This window comes from Neolamprologus multifasciatus, chromosome 23 (assembly GCF_963576455.1).
Source record: "Neolamprologus multifasciatus chromosome 23, fNeoMul1.2, whole genome shotgun sequence".
NCBI lineage: Eukaryota > Metazoa > Chordata > Actinopteri > Cichliformes > Cichlidae > Neolamprologus > Neolamprologus multifasciatus.
Window position 1 is genome coordinate 19992229 of NC_140460.1, and position 21061 is coordinate 20013289.

The following is a 21061-nucleotide window of genomic DNA, read 5'->3' on the forward strand; positions in this document are numbered from 1 at the left end:
ACATCATATCACAACAAGTCACACGCTCTGTATAGATAGTAAAACAAAGCCCGTTTTAAAGAAGCTAAAGAGGACTGGTGTGTATTTCCAATGAACATTTAATGAAAAAAACTGCTAAAATTGCAAAACAGGCACGTAGCCTGAAAAAACAAAACAAGATACAAGCACCATGACCGAGGAACTACAAAGTAATGATAAGACTGAATGGTACTCCTAAAGAAGTGAAAGTTCTGATAATAAGAGAACTCAGAGACTTAGAACAATACAAACGAGCAGGAGTCTGCTCTTTACTGTAAATGTGATGACTGGATATTATGAACAATGGATGTGGAAACATAAATGACAAGGTTGGATTATATGTTTCCATGAAGACGAATACTTTGATTATGAAAAGGACTGTCAAGGTGGTTATAATTTCTAATAAATACATTACTTTTAATATCGCTGTGTGGTTTTCATCTGTAAAGCTGAATAAGATCAGAACAAATGTCATTCATTTCTGTTGCTTATTTATTTGTAGAAAATAAACTGATAATAAATTGACTTCCTAATGCCGATGGGAACATTGAAGCTCAGAAGAGCAGAAACAAAAGGAGCACTCACTGGACCAACTTTTTACAGAGCTTCTCACAAGACTTTAGTTGTTTTTTTTGTCTTTGGCTTTTAATATATAATGAAAGGTTGAAAGTTTAACGTTGCATCTTGACTGAAACAATCTGAGAAATTTAGAATTTTTGGGGCATCTCTTAAAAATGATGAAATGCTCATTTTGCAGTCTTTATCAGTCTTTCTTCAAAATGTAAGTTTTGTACCACTGAAGATTCAAACTGTTCTTAGTTCAAGTCCTGCGGTGAGATAGCGCAATGGTCCAAGGTGATGTAGGTTTGGAGGTTGTTAATTCAGTCCCAGAAGAATTTTTAGAATTTGACATTAAGTGGAAGGACTGAGGAGCAGATTTAAGGCTAGCCCTAACAAAAAAATGGGCTCAGTCACCAGGAGAATTACTTGACATTGCTATCATGAGCTTATTATATGTTATATTACAGTATGTTTTTAACTAACTAGCTCATTCTCTCTATTGATAATACTTTCTTTAAAGATATAATGCTTTTGGGGGTCTTAAAAGAAGGGCTTATGTGAAATGTAAAAGTGAGGGCAGAGGTAAAAAATGACATGATATTTAGAATCTGCATATATGATTCCCTATATACTTTAATGTTGTTACAAGCCTGCAGTAAGAACTGCAAAAACTGTTTTAAATAGTTGTATATAGGGTTATTATTATTATTAGGATGATTATTACTTTGACCTTCAGCTCAATCATTGACTTTGAAAAAGAGGTCAGACGTCAAATGTTGCATGATATTTTAAGTCATTCTATGGGACTTTCTATATGGTGACATTTCACACCACACTTGTAAGAATCACAGGTTCTGAGTTATGAGGCTTTTTTGTCAATTCTCAAACAATAACTCACTAAGCTGACCTTGAAGACCTCAGTGGATGTAAACCAAATTTTAATGGATTGTTAACACCACCCCAGTCTCCAAAGTTTTATCAGAATTCATTCAAAACTTTTTGAGCTGTCAGTAGCCACTGGAGGGGGCTCTAACACTGCAGATAAACTGGAGGAAGACCTCATTAGATCATTTGGTTATAACTAGTACAGATATAACAGTTGTGTTTTATAAAGATGCTGAAAGTACACTTCACACGTCTGATGACATGAAGCTGTTTTTCAGACTTCCTTAAACTCCTCCTGAAACACGAACACACCGATATGCATATGTGTAGATTTCAGAGGGCACACAGGGGACACTCAAACATGTGCACATCCTAGTGTACATTTTAAGAAAACCACACAGAGATGTATTAAAATGAATGAATCTATGAGTGATGTGACTTGGTGACACATTTAATCAAAGTTAAATAAAATCAGCTCGTTTTCTGGCTCATGATGAATTTCATTTTAGGTGTTTGGACCTCCTCGCTGTCAGCAGGTGTTGCTGAGTGTCTGTAAATCCTTGTTGTCTCTAAACTATGCTGCAGTTAGTGATGAGTGTGCGTTCATCCATACACACCGAGCTTCCTGCCTGTGTCAAGGAGCTGCTAATTAGCCTGTGTGTAATTTTCATTGTTGCCAATTACAGCCAGAGGGGCTCTGTGCGCGCGCGCGTGTGTGTGTGTGTCTGTGTGTGTGTGTGTGTGTTTACATTCAATGCTAACGAGCCGTCATGCCTTGCCAAGCGGTTGACCCACTTCCCAAAAGGAGGTCCCAAAGGACTAACACACATGCACACACACACACACACACGAGGCTTTACTGTCATCTTCCTCTCTGAGAAGGACGGTCATTTCTGTTTTCAGGATTATCATGACTAAATTTTTACTTTGAAGGAGCCAGGACCTTACCTGGGACCTTAAATGGGAAAAAAAAAATGGGTAAGTATCAGTTAGGAGCACTTAAACTTTCAAAATAAGAGCATCTGCACCAATAGAGCAAGACGGACATAGTAGTATCTGTATACTGCATGCAGTACACTACAGCAAAAAGTAAATGCCTGTGAGGCATGCAAACCAATCAGCACTCAAAGGCATCAACATAACCAACTGTTAGTGAACTAACCACAGTTTAAATGCACTTCACAAAGTCTAATGAAGTCAAGTGAAGCCATACTTCAATATATATAGTTTATAAGATTTAAAGCTAAAGCCAAAATACTACAGCAGAACCTTAAATCACCACAGTTTAAAAACTAGGCTAATCTCAAAGGCAAACCTCAGGACTGATTTACATTTTTTTAAAACAACAACAGAAAGATAATGTCAGCATATTTATTCACATATGTAAAAAACTTCAACTACAACAAATTCATTACATGAAAAATTCATGAAATTCATTGAATATGCATTCTAATATTATAATGACAATAAAAAGAAGCGCTGCTGTTTCCTAACTCCAACTGAGGTCTTTAAAATGATCACAGTAAAACTCCACTGAAGCTCCAAACATTTGGCTTTTGACACTTAAGCTTTAAAAAAGCCACATGGGGAAATGAAGTGCAGTGCAGGTTTTTGCATTTGGTTCCTTGTTCTCCACGACACTGATTTGTCAGAATAAGATTTGTTGCCTCTTTTTCCAGGTGGGCTCACTGAGCGGAATAAACTCTGTCACCTTTTCTGCTCCTCGCTGTTAATCCAATTATCTGCAAAGTGTCCGGACCACCGCCTTCCTCACCTAAGAAAGAAGCCGCGAGCAGGAAGAAGCCACGAGCAGGAAGACGCCGCTCTGTTTGCTCCAGTTTTGGTCCCACAGGAGACCACACACACATGCACACACACACACATTTATCCATATGAAGTGATAATCAGCAACTGCAGACACATCAGGGTCGCTCATCAGCTCACAGCCCTCTGAACTCTTTGTTTTCTCCACTGGCCTCAGCATACATGTGTGTATGTGTGTCATATTCAAATAAAGCTTTATTGAGCCCTGAAGACGAACTCTAGTTCCTCTATTAAGAGGTCAGAACAGCATCGTGCTGGCGGACAAAGAGTCACAGTTTTTACCTTTTAAGTCTCTTATCCAGCATGTTTGACCGGGTATCAGCCCAAAGATTCAGAACCTGCTGCCACCATGAGTCAGCTTCAGATGAAGAAGAGGAAATGGATGCATGTTCTTTGCTTTTCTTTCTGAAAACTATTCATCCACTCCATTTTTCATTTATCAGGTGTATCACTAGAAACCTGAGGAAAGGCTCTGTCAATTTTAATTTGTTTGTATATTAACAGTTCTCACATTTTGGCTAAAATTTGCTTGGCTTTCACAACAACATCACAAATGTGGCCGCATTAGTAGGTGCGCTCAACAAAATCTGCATTAATACTCTGATTATACATTCAGCCTTGTTGCCTTTGGACTCCTTCTTTATCTCGCAGTCTGTGGGGGTTTGTTGGAGTTGTATGTTGGTGCAACGCCTCTGCCCTCATCTTAGTCTCTGACAACCTCATTTACAAAGCGAGGAGCTTCTTGGTTCACTTGGGGGTTCACAGTGACATCAAATTCCAGGATAAATGCTCTGAGGGATCTCCTGCTCTTTTACAGTCACACTGAACACAGTGACATGTTCAATATTCCCTAATAAACATGCAGCTATAAGGAGGAGACCTGCTATAAATGTCTTGTGAATTGCATCTGGGTTTCTCCTCATTTACTGTAAATGTAAGCTGGGGAACATAGATTGATCAGGTGTGTAGAAACCATGACACACAGCGGCCTTCTGTTCAGGGGCATTCCCTCCCACTGCATCATAACCAGCTTGAAGAGGCTCTGACAGATAGCAGGAGAGTAATTTCCTTCTTGGGCCTGTTTTTGGTCTGAATTTATTCACCTTTAGTCAGACCATGGTGCCATCATCAGCAGAACTATCAGCTTCTGTTTCTGATGTTGTCTTTGATAGCAAACAGGGTTTCTCTGTACCCCTAAAAAGTCTAAAAAAAGTATCTATTTTGACTTGAAAGGAGCTTTATGTTACCCAAGAAAACTGAACTACAGTGATCATTCTGCTGACTGTGTTTCCACGCAGCTCATGCTTGTACTCCATATCGGCTAAAACTGATGAAATACGGCATCATCCAGTCTCTTTCATTTACTATTTACATTTTAATTTGATTTTTAAAGAGAGTTTTATGCTAAAGGACAGAATCATTAATATGAATTCTAATCGATCTCATTGAACTGAAGGAAAGTTATTTTTGTCTCTTGCTAAAATCTGGGGGTTTATTAAGCATTTATCTTGCAATAAAACATGATGAACTTCATTAAGCTGTCTTTGGAAATTTTGATGTATCATATCAGTGATTACTAACTCCAAACCCCCCAAAACTTCCCAGCTGTTAGTAAAATAACCAAAGAACCAAAGTAAATTTGGTCCATAGAGACCAAATTGAGATGTGGAGCTCCCCACAGCTAAATCCCGGGGCCTCAATGCTTCTTTTCTTTTTTTAATTTAAAAAGAAAAGTGTGGAGCCAGTTCTGCCTTTGCAGCTTTTGAGAACTGTACTAGATTTCAAAATTTGAGAACTGAGTATTCAGTGAGAAAATGGATAAAAGTACTCAGCCACCAACATATTGCTGCTCTGCCATGGAAAACCATGCCTGGCACACAGTTATTGTGTTAAAGTTAATGCCAGAGAAGGTTTCACACACTATGTCCCTCTGCACTTGGTGGCCCCACTTTAAATTTTGTGGTTCTTAAATTCTTCCAATTTGTAATAACACCACCAAGAGTTTACCTTGGAATAAATTGGAAAATTCCATAAAGTGACTTGTTGGAACGTTGGCATCCTAAGGTCCCACACTCAAATTCAGTGAGGTCTTTAAAACAACCCATCCTTTCAAATGTTGTAAAGGCAACATGGCCAGATGCTTGAGTTTATATATCTGTGTCACCAAATACACCTGAATTCAGAGTTTGAGGCCAATACCTTTGTCCATAAAGTGTAATTATGGTATGGAATCAATGAAACCAGTTCTAGAATGGGCACTGGCACCACATTAAAGATTTTATATTTACATGATTTTATATCATTGGAGCTCCAGTTTATTTCTTAGGTCACCACATGTCAAATATAATTAAAAATTTAAATTATAATTATTAAAATATTTCACTCAACAAAACCACAACCATAAATCTTGTGGCAGCACAGAGGAATAGTGGGTCATCAAGTTATATTTTAGTCTGAACAAAATTGGACAAACTGAATGGCTACAAATGTCCTGATAGACTCAAATTTCTTTGTAGTAGCACAACTCAAACAAAACGCACAAAATAATACGATTTAAGACCCACAGATTTATGAAATCTATTCTGTTTGTTATCAGCCTCAGTTACATTTCCTGGATCTCAGATAAAGATATGAATAAAGGCTGGCTGTGGGCTGTCAGGTCTTGTTTGTGCGCATGAAGGCAGCTATGTGAGCAGTGACTTGGGCTTCTGTTTTTAGTGAAGGCCATAAATGCACACGTTGTCAACTTAAAATCTCAAACCTTCCTCTGCCCACTGAGGTCTGTGATTAGCCCCCAGCTGCCCTGACCTTCGCTCGCTGGGACACCAATTACCTCAAATGCTCCACGCTGTAATTGAGGGGGCAACAGCTGCCTTTTAATGGCACCTTCACCTGTTTTCAGCAGGATTGGTTCTGCAGACTAGTTTCATCTAAAGCAAAGGGTACTTTCTAGCTTTTATGCTTTCTCCACACCAATGCTAGTGATTCTGAAAATTCAGTATTTTTCTCATTGGCACCAACTGGGTAAAAAAGAGTTAGACTTATAAGGTTTACTACTATCTACTACATTATGTTCATCCTAAAGTTGTCATTTGACATAATTGCTTTTGGACTCCACATTTTGAAGAGCGCCATGCTGATTCGTCAATAAAGTGTACAGATGCATCACAAAGACACATATCTCTCAATCACTCATATGTAAAATTCCTAGAACTCAACAAAACATGGCACCACAGTCTTTTTACACACAGCAGTTTTAAATTAAACAAACTATGCAAGCTATGTTTATATCAGTCACCTTGAATTAAAAGAATTAAATGCATCAAATAAAAACTGTTCTATATAGTGCTGAAATTTGCGATTGGAGATTTTTTTTTTCTAAATACAAATAAAATTGTTGTTTTTAAACTAGCCATATAATGCTCATGACCTATGTCATTAAATATTTACTTTTTTTTTTTACATGGTAACATGTTTTTAAATGTTGATTTTCAATTTTTAAACCAGCTTTAACCTTTTCATATCCATATCCTCTCAAAGCACCACTGTGATTCTGGAGCTGCCAACAGCATCTCTTCCTGGTTTGATGAGGAGTGGGATGGAGGAGGAGGAGGATCCGCCCCTGCAGGAGCTTCACCTCTCAGATCACCATGTCCTTTAGAGGGAGGTTGGAAGAGAAGGAGTACTCCTCATTTGAATTTCAACACCAAGCTCAGCTAATCCCCAGAGGGGAGCAACATTAGCACATTTACTGGGACAGTAACCTAAGTCGACAATAATAAAGATACAGTGGTTTACATTAAAGACATTATGGCTTAAAATACTAATATGTCTGTTGATGTTTAGTTGCAGCTACTGTGGGACAAATGTTGTTTTTAATACATTGGATTTGATATCTTCACATAAAAAAAAGAAAACAAATCCTGCAACATGTTAATGTTTCTTTGACTGCTAGCATGATTACATTTACTGTTTATCAATATATTCAGCTTTTCCCTCCTCCATCAGCCAGCAGGTTAACAGCTCATATTTACATCCAATGAATACAAATCCCTAATTTCTGCATTATCGCACGTCCTATAATAGGCTACGGTGTAATTAAACTGAATTACATGTAGTCCAGATGTTGATGTCTCAGCAGCAGCAGTAGCAGCAGCAGCTCAGAGGAGTTTGTTAAAGCTCCAGATCTGTCCGATTAATCACTCATTACCCGATGCACTAAAGAGTCGTCAACGTAATTAGCGAATGATTAGCGAATGATCTGGAATTGCTGGAAATCTGACTTATTAGCGTAACATTAATTGCTTTGTTTCATAAAAGCCAGCTGGCTAATTGTTCTCTGCTCCCCCGAACGCTAATTGATCCAGAATGAAGGTGTGTGTGTGTGTGTGTGTGTGTGTGTGTGTGTGTTACTGTGTGTAAAGGACTATACCGTAAAAACACAAGCTAGTATACAGAAAACACAAATTAAAGCATATATGCAGCAAGAAACACATACACCAAACTAATTCTTAATATATCCTGTACTGCTAAAATATAAATGAAGGATTTTTAGATTGTTTAAATTACAGAATATGCATTTAATAAATAACAGTAATATAGGTGCATTTTTTGAAGTCCATAAATTCTCAACAAGTTGTGAGAAATGTCTTTAACGCCTGAATTTACTCAAATTCTATCCAGTCAGTTCAGTATTTCATTGATTATGATTTTATAGGAGAAACAACTAATTAAATCAAGTAGATATTCTATTATTCCTATTTATATTACTGTTACTAAAGGATAAGCTGTTATGGAGGCCTGGTCCTGCCTCCTGTCGTCAGCTCTGGCCTTGACCCCGCCTTCCTTCTCCTGCCTGCTTGATAAGGCGACCAATGCCTCCCTGACCTTGCCACCTGCGACCATTACATGTCTCCGCCCCCCTGTCACTCAGGTGACACCCATGAGCACATCAAACACACTGACAGCATTCCTGTGTCATTTTTAACACACAAAATCGAGGTGCTGTGGCTTTGACCTTTGACCTTTCTGAGGATCATCGGGGGGACAAAACATTCATGTGACAAAAAAAAAATCTCATTTTGTTTTGTTTCCTTAATGAACCTCACCAGCCCGATAACAGCTGGTCACTGTAATCAAGGAAACAAAGAATTAACTTGATTATTTTCACTTGCAGCATATGAGACTGGTTCAGTGTGATTGAATCTTACAAAAAGAAACATAATCGTTAGAAAAAACAAAGCTTCATCTATGCAACACACAATGAGACTAAGGAAATGTGGAGCCGTCAGTTTTCTTCATACACAATACTGAGCAGTTGTTAAAATGTACCCTAATATGAGTATTTTTATTGTTTTGCCGGTGTTCTGAGAATAAAGGTCAATCAAGAATCCCAAAACTCAATTAAAGATGATTCCTGAGCTTTAACCACATGACTCCAAACAGCCGGCACAAAAAAAACTAAATCTTATAAAACTCAAACTACAACAAAGATGACAGAAAAAACCTTTCTTTTTCTACTCATCATACAACCACATGACTCCATCATGTTTCCTGTGCGTGAAGATTAAAGAGACTCGGACTCAGATTTGAAGTCTCACACCTGGAGACAGGAATCGGGGGTCTCACCGTGCGTGTCCCAATCCATCCCGCTTTGATTGGAGATGGCAGACGAGGCAGCGATCCAGAGGAGGCCCGAGTCTCTGCGCTGAATGATGATTATGTTTCAAGAGTTTCACGTGGTGAGCTAGAATTCTTGTCCAGCCTTTAATAGCGCTCGTTTTCTGCCTTGTTCACTCCATTAGCGGCGAGCAGGGGACCCGAGTGCCGGGCCTGCCGCTAATTACGCCGTGAGGGATGATCGGCGAGGGCTCATTACCGGCAGTGCGGGCCGAAACATACTGTCTCTCTCCGGGCTAATGATGTTGGATCCACGGCGAAGGGAAGCTAGCGCTCACCGCTTCATCAAACATCCAGGGGTTAACGCGGCTGTTGACTTCTCTCTGTCTACCTCTGCAGCGTCTCTTCTCTGAATCCAAACCACCAACGCCACCTCATTAACAGGATATGTACACATTCAGACCATCAGTCACACGACTACAGAAGCTAAGGACACCACACAACCCAGCAACAGGTTAATCCAAGAAACAAAACCTCTAAAACCTCTGCTGCTTCTTTCGATTTGTTGAAAATGTCATTTTTCAAGACAAAATGCAGTGCAGGCATGATGCACAATTTACAAAATATCTACAGTAGTACAACCTAATACAAAAAAGGCAAATTTATAGAGATACCCTTAAGAACTAACTGGTCCAAAGGACTCGCTCTCCTGCACTGTAAAGCAAGACAACATTATTAAATTTTAATTTTTGCATTTAACTTAATATAGTTCCATTATAGTTGTTATTTTAATAATTTTCAATAATATAATCGTTCTAAGTTTGAGAACACTCTCGGACAAACAAGGGCAAAGACTCAAGACATGACTCTGTAACTTTAAATCCTTAATTTGGTCACGTTGTGATTGTTGTTTCCAAGTATTAGCTAATAACATGTCATCAAGACTGCAGTGATTAATAATGCCATGTCAGTGATCAGGTTGTTGTTTAAACGTTCCTGTGAATGTGCACAGCTAAATACCAGTGTTCCTGTAACTGTGTACAGGACAGTGTAAGGAATGAAGAAATGCTTCACAAATAGACACATTATGCTTATTTTATTAACACTTGACCAAATGTTAAAATAACTGTGCAGTGCATGGGATACAGAAAGACCTCATACACCATACAGTGTTTTTCAGAGTTAAGCTTGTCAAATGGATCAAAGTGGCCACAGTAGATAGTGGCAGTGATCACTGATATCACCTTTTCCTTGGATACACAAAGAAATGCTGTTAACCAGCCATTAGTGCTACACACCAGTGGACAGTAAAGGAAAGTTACATCAGCAAGGGAAACGTTTGGAAGTTAGGAAGGATAAACTCTTCGCCAAATCACAATACGTGGATCATAATAATTGGAACTGGGAAAGGCCTGAATGGAGGCAGATGATCCACTGTGGGAACTGTAGAGGGAGTTGGCAAAAATTAGACAACACAAATAACTGTTGTTGTCAAACCTAACTTTTTTCTATTTTGGGTGCATGTGAAGGTGAAGATTTAACAGACTCAAAGAAGAAAACACAACATGAACAATCTTTCCAGTCTGTCGTATCAGGGTCAACATGCAAGGATGACCACACTTCAGCTTCCTCACACTGGCTCTCTGCACTGATTTAGCAATATCTAAATTGGCACATACTTACTTCTCTGATATCGTAACCTTGCACACTCAGATCACAGGTCTAGTGAGGAGAAGCTTCTAGTTGTCCCAGTGTCCAGACAGAAATATCAGGAGGTCCGGCCTTTGCAGGAGCTACTCCTAAATTATAGGAAAAAAAACTCTTCTTTGTGCAACAGTAGATGTTTTTAGTGTTAATACCATGCAGAGTTCTGATATTATGTTCCTTTCCTTTTAAATATGTTACTCTTTCAGTGGTACAGTGCTTCGGTCAGCATCTGTTTTCACACACTTATCTATCATTTGTATCTATAATCAAGAATAAAAGAACATGTGAGAGAAATATAGTCGCAAATTTCATCTTCATCACCTCTTCCTGTTCTTTTTTCTGTACTGAATCTGACAGTGATGGTGCTAATGTTTTTCTTAAATGATGGACTAATCCTTTAATCTGTGCTTAGATAAAAGTGTCTGTCTCCATGAGCTTCCGTGTCATTCTCTGCCTTCTGTCTTTCCCAACTCTCATTACAGGCTCTTACCTGACACAACGAAGCAGAACTAAACACTGCCTGATGCTCAGCCAGCGATCTGTCACAGCTCTTTCAGCTCGCCGCTCAGAGAAGAAAACCACAGAGACTCGAGCATGCAGCCAGTTCAACCGGAAATGTTTTACACCTAAACAATCCAACCGCTCGGAGCAGAAAATGGAGCTCTGATTTGAATTCAGCATTTGATGAAATCCAGGGAGACTTCTAATGAGCCCAGGCTGATTTCATTCACACAGTGACCATTTCAAGCCTGACCTGCTGATGTGTACAGAAACATTTCACAAATAAAATATCAGGATTTTAATGTTTCCAGAAGAATTTTTTTATACTCAGGGGTTATAGATTTACCCGATGTATGCTTTTATTTTCAAACCTGCTTCAAATCTAACTGCTTTTTCAAGGGAAGCTCAATTTCTCAAAAAAAAAATTCAGAAAATTCTTTTTTAATCCCAAAGTCCATTTTTTTAAACAATGTTTATGGTTGGTAGCCTGATACTTCACCAATCCACCACAGAGACACCCTCCAGTGAAAACTCAAAAGCTTTGCAAATAATAGATTCTCTAGGAGGAGTGTGTGAAAGTACATCACCTGAAAAATACAAAAAATTGCACCAAAACTACAAGGTCAATTCAAAATGGCAGACTTCCTGTTTGGTTTTGGATACAATTCTTTTTTACATTTGGGGATCTTACACGAGCCGCACATTTTTGTACAGGCATGAAAAGTAGTGCAAGGGCTTCTGCAGTGAAAGCTGTTCTCCTGCACCACCATTTTCACCACATCTAATGTGAGTGCCTTATTTCATGCATTTATGACCATGATGACACCTAAATATCAGCCTTCTGTTTCACAGCGATTCAGCACCAGAACGCGGCTTTCAGTAAAAACTCGCAATTATCACAATATAAATATAAAGAATCATGAAGAACTATCACAACAACTGTGCACAAATGTGATAAACCTGCTACAGGAAGTAAATCAAAGTATTATCGTTGAATACTGGTGTGAAGATGTGTGAAGTCCTGAACTCTTGTCACATGTAAAGTCTGGAGCTGAACTTGCTGTTTCACGAGTTCATGCAATGTCACATTTATTTCCATCCAGAATTGCATTTATATTTTTTTCCCAAGCTCTCGTACTGATGATGGGAGAAACAGAAAACTTTATATAGTCTTCTCCAACATCCCAAAGATTGTCAGTGGGGTTAAGGGCAGGGCTCTGTGGTGGCCAAATCACTTGTGAAAATTATGTCTCATGCCCGATGAATCCTTGCATTGTCATCTTGAAACTAGCCTAATCATTAGAGAAGAAAATAAATCCACTGATGGAAAAACCTGAGCATTCAGTATCTTCAGGTCCCCTGCTGACCTCATTTTTATGGGCATGTAATGTTGCTGAAACTAGACTGAACCAACCGAAGTAACCTCAGATCATAACACTGCCTCCACAGGCTTGTAGAGCAAGCACAAGGCATGCACCATTTCATCCACCTCTTTTCTTACGGTGATGCACTCATCGCTTTGGAAAAGCGTCAACTCAGACCACATGACCTTTATCCATACAGTCCAGTCTGTATGCTCTCTGGCAAACTGAGGCATTTTTTCTAATTAGCCTCATTGATAGGTGGTTTTCTGTAGCCTTCACAGATGGTGTGTATGGAAACGTTCTTACTTCCACTATTAAACGTAGCCGTGACTTCTAATATTGATATTTATGATTTTATTTCACTAAACTTTTAAGTGTTCACAATCATTCAAGGTTTTTTTTCCACAAACACATTTTTTCTTCCAAGATGATGGTCGACAACTATTCTTTCACATTTTAATAATACACTGAACAGTTCTCAGTCCAGTTTTAGTAGTTTCAGGACTTTGCTTGTTTTCTTTGCTTGGTAAAGGTCGACAATTCGACCTTTTTGAAACAGATTAACAGCTTTTCCATGACCGTGGTCATACAAATTTAAGAAATAAGAAGCTCACTCATTCACTGCAAATAACCTTCTGAGAAGAAACATATCAATCAGCACCATAATGATTTAATGGAAGGACTTACCTGTTTGCTTATTTTCATATTGGCTGTACGCTGTATGTCAATTACAACAATATAAAATTTAAAGCATTGAAATTCCCCACAGGCATGCCTTTCAGTGAAAAGTTAAGAGGTAATAAGACCACCTAAATACAATGATCGTCTGATATAAGGGACACTGTTAACCCCCTTTGAACCACCCATGATAAGGGGACGCTGTGTGAGCTAATTTCTTTATTTTCTTATGTTTTATCCATTTGTTTTTATCCTAGAGCCATCGTAGTTTCTTCCTCAGTTTCTGCAATGATGATATTCATGTGTATGACTGCAGGACATAAGAAATACTGGAAATAACTAAACTACTTAAACTCAGTCTTTTTCACGATGAGGCAGAAATCCCTGAGCACAGGCTGACAGGCCCTCTGATTCATATCAGTGACCTCTCAGCATGTCTGAGTTCATCCTGATGAGACAAACGAGGACAATCCAACAAGGAGAAAACACACCACACGCAGGCGATAAAGACGTTAAACCTGCGGGGCTGTGGAGAGGCTAAAATGAGACGTTTCTTGTGAGAAAACCAAAGGAGAGGCGTTTCAGAGACAAGGCGGTCATTCATGATGAGAAGGCGCACGGCGCTCTCGCCCTCGTCTTTCCCTCACAGCAGAGCAGACGGGCAGATTTGCGGCGTTCCTTTGTGTCACTAATGGAAGCCGACACGGTGAACCCAGAGGAAACCAGAGGCAGCTCTAACCCAATTTTAGTCGCCGTCTCCTCGCATCCTATTTGGGTGATTGTACCAGCAGTAATTAAGGCTGTAATAATTAAATAAGTCTCTTTTAGCCTGAGTGTGGGAGAGGAGGTGAACATCTCGACAGATCTAATTAGCTCGTCTGAAGCCTCTGTTGTTTTTTTCCTTCCTTGACCGTCTGGATGGTTTGCGGTTGCCTCCAATTCTCTGGGAGTGTATACTTACCTGTGTGTTTGTCTGGGCAGAGGTGAAAGGTCAGGCTGGGTGCCTTCACATGCTTAAAGAGGTGGGACGGCTGCTTTCTGTGGGTAATAACAGTCTTTAGAGGGTGCAAGCACACCTGCTCTGTGCTGCTGCAGTGAGGGATAGAAAGTTGCTTAAGTTTGACTAAAAACTAAAGCCCACCAGCAGCTGTCACAGACCTCCACATGCATTTTTCTGTAGATCATCGCTCTCCTTTGAAGATGTGCTGACACTCTTATAACCCAGAAAACTAGAACAACGTGAGCTACAATATGTTCAAACATGAACATGCAAAAATCATCTGGTTACTTGAATCTGAAGTTGCTCGTGCCCACCAAAAAAATGAGACACACACTTAGCTGTCCCGTCCACAGTTACGATGCACTATTATATGTCACATATGTTGTGCAACACCTAATAGAGCAGAGAACATAATACATATATACAGACTAAAACCTTAATTTAAACAGGTAGTCTCAATGAGGGTGAGATCTTATTTTCAAGAGAGACAAAAACATATCTAAGAGAAACTCCCCCCGAAGGGCATAGCTACACTAAAACCTTGATGTTTTGTGATGTTTTTGTTACAACATGATGATGGGAGCCTGTTATGGCATCATTGTGATGTCATACGGCATTGGATTGAAAAAATAAAAAGTGTGTTGTGCAGCTCTCTCCATGCCCTTTCATATGATATGTTACTCAGTATGATTTCTTGAAGTTTCTTTGTCATGGTTAACTTTGACCTTTGGCGCTAACAATGAAGGTTAAGGTGCTTAGCAAGCCTAGGTGCACATGTCCCCCAAGGTCTAGCACCTTGCCAGTTTTCATCAGCTCCAGCTGTTATTGGTATCTATATCACACAAAATTTGAAACTGATATCTAAAGAACTGTGGACGCTAGCAGCACTTGGGTGTTACTTACCCTCTAAATTCTTTTTTGTTTTTCATGTTATTCATAAAACAGCAAAGTGAGATGAGTTTTAAAGTTGGTCTCTATACTCATCAGCCCAGCCAGTGTAACACATAGCCAGCTAACCCTAGCTTCATTTATCTGCCAGTTTAACCACTTCTGCTCCTTGACTTGTTTTTATGAGTTAAACACTGATGTGCTTTCAGACATTGTTTATGGCAGGGGATGTATAAACATTTAGTGAAGAGTTCAGCTACAAGTTAGAAGTTTTTACATATTTTACTTTATTTTACATATTTCAAAAACTTTCTAATTATCCTCAGATTTGTCTTTGTGCTATGCAGATATTTCTTAGGTTTTTCTAAGGGGTTTTTTTTACAGCAGGGGGCGCTGCAGCAGAGAGTGGTTTACACTTTTAACAACTGTCACTCATTTCAGGCTTTGGTTTCTCTCAAACTCCCTCAAGAAGTCATTTTGTTCATATTTTCTGCATGTCAAACAGCTCATTGTGGGTAATTAGTTTAAAACGAAGCCAGTTTGTTGCTGCCTCAGGACGAGCACTGAGGTCGAAACAAGACACCCGCTGATCTGGAAATGACTTTCTGCTCCGATTTTGTTCTTAATTTATGCTAAAAGACATTTGGCTGTTTTTAATAAATTGTTTTTTCCTGTTTAAAAGCTAAAATTCAGAATCCAAACAGCTCTTATTTACAGAGATATGTCATCACAAAGATACAAAGCTCCAAACCTTTCTAGATTTTTTGTCACAATCACAGAGTACAACAGAAAAATAGAGTCTAAGCTCTACTTCAGCACTCCCAGACTCCCAGACCTGTATTTAACCGTCTGCGACCCCCCTGCTCGACTCCTCCGGGCTTCCATATTTAATCTGTCTGCATTTTCGGGTCCAGCTCACTCAAAGCCCCGAAGAGACAGCGAGATGTTTCCCAAACTCCCACAGCTATTACAGAACTGGAACCTCCCTCAGACAGAGGCAGGGAAGTCTGTCTATTTCTCCAAGCTCTCTGTCATCCTACAGGGGGCACTGTGGGTTAATTAGACTTCAATTGGAGCACGTTAAGTTTATTTGGTGGATTTTCTTCCATTTGTGTCAAAGTGTTTCATCATACAATTAATAAAAGTGTCTCACTGTGTTTTCAGGTTAGAGTTCAATTCAATTTTATTTATACAGTGCAAATTACAACAACAGTTGCCTCAAGGTGCTGTATGTTGTAAGGTAAAGACCCTACAATAACAGAAAGAAAACAGAGGAAACCCCAATAATCACATGACCCCCTATGAGCAAGCACTTTGGCGACAGTGGGAAGGAAAAACTCCCTTTTAACAAGAAGAAACAGGACTCTTCCAGACAGTGATTATGAGCTTTTAGTCATGAACATAATTATCAAAAAGATTATCAAAGACTCCTGTTGGAAATATCCCCATAAAGCCAGATATTACCACGTCGTCCCCGTATGGAAAGATACTTTTCATGTGATCATGACGTCAGCTCTGCCACCTCTGAGATGCCTCTGATGATGATATACCAAAACCAACAACACAACAAACTCACTCTAATCAAAGATATTTGGCCTCTCATTTGTACCACTTTTTTCAAAGACTCTTTACAAAATTAAGAAATACTTTCACCACAAGAGGGCAGCATTTTAGCTGGATGTTTAACTGTATAGTTGTCAAGTCCTGGTTGAATCCGTTATAAAAGTTATAGAAATATATTGTCTAAGTGTGATGGTAACATGAATTCTGTACGACAGTTCAGCTGACACTAGCTTGAATAATGTTGGGATTTACTGTAATTTCAATCATGGTTTTGGATTACTGAGCTCTGTTTCTGAGCTAATGTCAGATGTTGTTGCTCACAGTTGATACTGGAAGCCAAAGACACCCCAATTTTGGTGTAAAATTCATTCTGAGTACTTCACATATAAATCAATCCACAGGTTTTCAAAGACAACCAAATTTGTTACAAACTGTTCATATACCAGCTATAAAAAATCATCTGAAAACAAAAAAAGTTACATAATTTCCACATAAGGATAAATTTGGTTTCAACTTCTTTTCCTGAATGATTAGACAGTAAATAAAAAACAGAGGTTATTCCAAGCTGGAAGCATGCACACAGCAAAGATAATTTACTGAGGAAGACTAAAAATGAGGTCGAGAAGATTCAGAGGGCATCATACGAAGAGGAGTGAGTTAAGAATAATAGTGTTGAGCCAATCCACCAACAGAAACAATCAGCTGTACATCCAAGAAACACAATGTTTGTGTTTCTTCTGAGCTGCTGTTCAAATCGATCCACATGAGAACTGATGAACCACCACAAAAGACTGACCCTCCAAGAACTCCAAATCCTGTTTGACAGCTCTAAACAGCACATCTCTTCTTCTAAATAAATTAATAAATTCGGAGAATTCACCAACAGATACCTGGTGGAGATGTTAAATTATCATTCAGCAGCATTTTTGGTCATTTCCTGTGATTATTTGTTGATTTCCTGTGCATCACAGAGCTGATTTTCCCTCTGCTCTCTGAGCTCGATACAAATATTAAACAAACGACTTGTTTGGAGGTTTTCTGCAGAGTGACGATCAATACTGACCCTGCTCGCTGCCAGAAGATACTTAAGAAACTCAATCCCCATCAGGCCTCCTCCTCATTGGATGAGCCGCCGTCAGGGCAGGGGCGACCTCAGCGACCAATCAATCGAGCCCCTTTCAGCTCTGATAATCAAAAATCCAATCAGTGTCCTAAATGTTAATTGATCTGGGAGTAGAGCAGCTCAGACTCGAGTTTGAATCTCATAAGAGAGATTCTGGTGCTTTTTAGAATAAAAATTAGGCTTTTTTTCTGTCCGTTGGTGTCGATCACCCCTAAACTTTAAGCATTTTACTCTCGTTAGCTGTGATACAGACCACTGAGAGATTCTGGGAGTTCTCCCTTTGTAAAAGTTTTTTTAAAAAGGCTGAAAACAGAAACAGTTACTAATCTCATGAACCTGATCATCTACTTAATTCTCTGTGAATGTTCTTCAGTGGGATTTGTGAGGGCAGAGAATATACACTAATTAAACCAGACGTTCCCAAAGTGTGGGGCCCGCCCCCTAGGGGGGGCGCAGAGCCATTGCAGGGGGGGTGCGGCATGAAAAGGGGGGAAAAAAAAGAAAAACAACGCTTGGACACTGCTAGCACAGGGCGCCCACACAAACGCAAAGCAGGAGACAAAGCATAGCTGAATATGTTTCCAAACCAACTTCATTCTAAGCCAAAGACTAGAAAATATGGTGAAGCACATCTTCCCTTTGGTTTCACCTGCACAAGTGCCGAGGTAGGTCTCCCTGCAGGATTGGTTTTCCCTTCGTCGGGAGCAGCGCTGGGCTGTTTAAATCACGGACAAACAGGATCCCACATTCTTGATTTGTAGTTCACAAACACCTGTTGTAATGACTACTCCTGACATTTTGGAGATGTGAGCTCTTTATACAGTAAAGTTACAGTGGGATACAAATAACATCAGGCTGATCCTGCCACAATTTGTTCCCTCGGTTCAAATCACGGACAAACAGCATCCAACAGTTGTTTATGTTTTTGAACCCATTTTGCAGAGGGATTTTTTGAAAAATGTATTGATAGCAATGTTGAATATTATTACACAGGAAAAAACCCCAACTACATGTAAAATAATTACACCGTGACGCCTCTGCCTTTCTAAATGGAGGGACAGTAACTGCGTGTATATGTAAGCTGTAAAACCTGCAGATAGTCAGATTAACAGTATTTCGTCTCTATCTGCCATTCTGCAATTCATCTCATGTAAACAATAACGTGGCGCACAGCGTGACGTGAAAAAAGGCACATACCTTTGACGTTGCATGACGAACTCTGTATTCCTCGTCCACACGTAAACGCAAAAAAGGAGTTTTAAAAAATCTCCATTCTCGGTGATTCGAAACGCCATTTATGTGTGGACGAAACAGCTGCGTTTTCAAAAATACCCGTGTAGGTGTGGACATAGCGTAAAAGACTTTATTAGTTTATTTTCTTACTACCTGTAATTTATTGCAGATTACTTGTATTTGCTTAATTGTTTACTAAATGTTTGAGGTGTGAAATAAACCGCAATGGACCAAAATATGGGCGTGTGTGGTTGGAGGATGTGTTCTTGCGTGTGTGCGCGCGCGCGAGGGGGGCGCAAACATTTTTCTTGTAAAACAAGGGGGGCCCAGCAAAAAAAGTTTGGGAACCACTGAATTAAACTAAGAACTAACAATTTGTTTTTGTCTGTCCAAAATGACTGAAATTTAAATGTTGAACCCAGTAAGATCCATTAGCTTGAATTATCTTATTAATGTTAACCTAATCTTTGAATGACAGCTCAGTCATGTGGACAATTTGAAGTTCTGTGCAAATTTACTTTCTTTACATGGTGCCAAATCAAACATGTGCTTCAAGACACTTCTATATTGTTAGTTTAAGATCCTACAGAAATACAGAAAAAACCCAACAATCAGACAACCCCCAATGAGTAAGCACTTGTGGGAAGGAAAAACTCCCTTTTAACAGGAAGAAACCTCCGGCAGACCAAGGCTCAGGGACCGCCGACCATCTGCCACAACTGGTTGGGGTTGACAGGAGGAAGACAGTAAAGTGAAGTAAAGCTACATCCACACTGGAAGTGATTCATGAGGTGAGCAGGACCAAAGATCAACTGTTCTCTACTTCCAGGTGAGCGACTGAACCATCCTATAGTAGGGTCATAATGAAATATTAAGCCTATGAATAATTGGTTGGGTTTTTCTCTTTAATACCTATTTTTGTAAGGGATCACCTAGACCAGGGGTCCCCAATCCCAGTCCACGAGGGCCGGTGTCCCTGCAGGTTTTAGATGTGTCCTTGATCCATCACAGCTGATTTAAATGGATAAATTACCTTCTCGACATGTCTTGAAGTTCTCCAGAGGCCTGGTAATGAACTAATCATGTGATTCAGGTGTGTTGACCCAGGGTGAGATCTAAAACCTGCAGGGACACCGGCCCTCGTGGACTGGGATTGGGGACCCCTGACCTAGACAAATAAACCTTGGTGACAAGAGAAATCAGCATCCAACTCGATCTCTCGAGTATCTCTTCCACCCTAACCACCGTACCACAGCAGGCTAGAAATTGTCAGATTTGGTCATGACAAAAGCCATCCTTTAGAAAAAAGGCACTACAGACTCTAGATGATCTCAGACATTGCTAAACTCCAAATTTCTGGTCCTGAAAGCTGCGTTTTGCAGACTCAGGGCTTCACACGGCCTTCACTTCATCTTCACTCTGCAGTTCTCACTCCTGATGGCGTCTCTTTCCTCCTACACCGTGTGAGGAAATCCGGCCTGGCATTCTGACGAAAAGGTTGATACAGCCACACTGCTCCACTCTGACTGAATGGTGTCGGGCAGTGCTTTGGGCGGCGTCCCCCTGCACCCTTCATCTGTGCATCTGCTTCCTCCTCTGCTCTGCTCCTCATTGTAATTGCTTCTTCCGCCACATCCCCTCCACTTTACAACATGTGGCGCTAATATCAGCAACCTCTCTCAGATTGTGCCATTTAGCTTCTATTTAAATGCTGGGGGGAGGCAATGGTGGGTGCAAAGGGTGGAGGGGCTGAGGTCGGCTGTTCTTCTTCTTCTACATCAAACTGGTTTATCTCGGTAAATGTCCGCCGGCCATTCGCAGGTCTATTATCGCTGCTTGTTGCAGCAACTGATGATCCAACCAGGTAAGCAGCTCCTATTAGAGGAAGCTTCATTTACTGCAGTGCCCCCCTAAACCCCTGCCTCCTCCACCTTCAACCCCCTCCACCACCACCTCCTCCTCAGGCCCATAATGGATGGTCGTGGTGCTCGACTTGCATGCAGGAGAGGTTTAATTAAATCATAGTCCAATCATAATCCATGTTGTTAATTAAACTGGATAATTTATAAGTACAAAAGAGGGTATTTATTAGCTGCT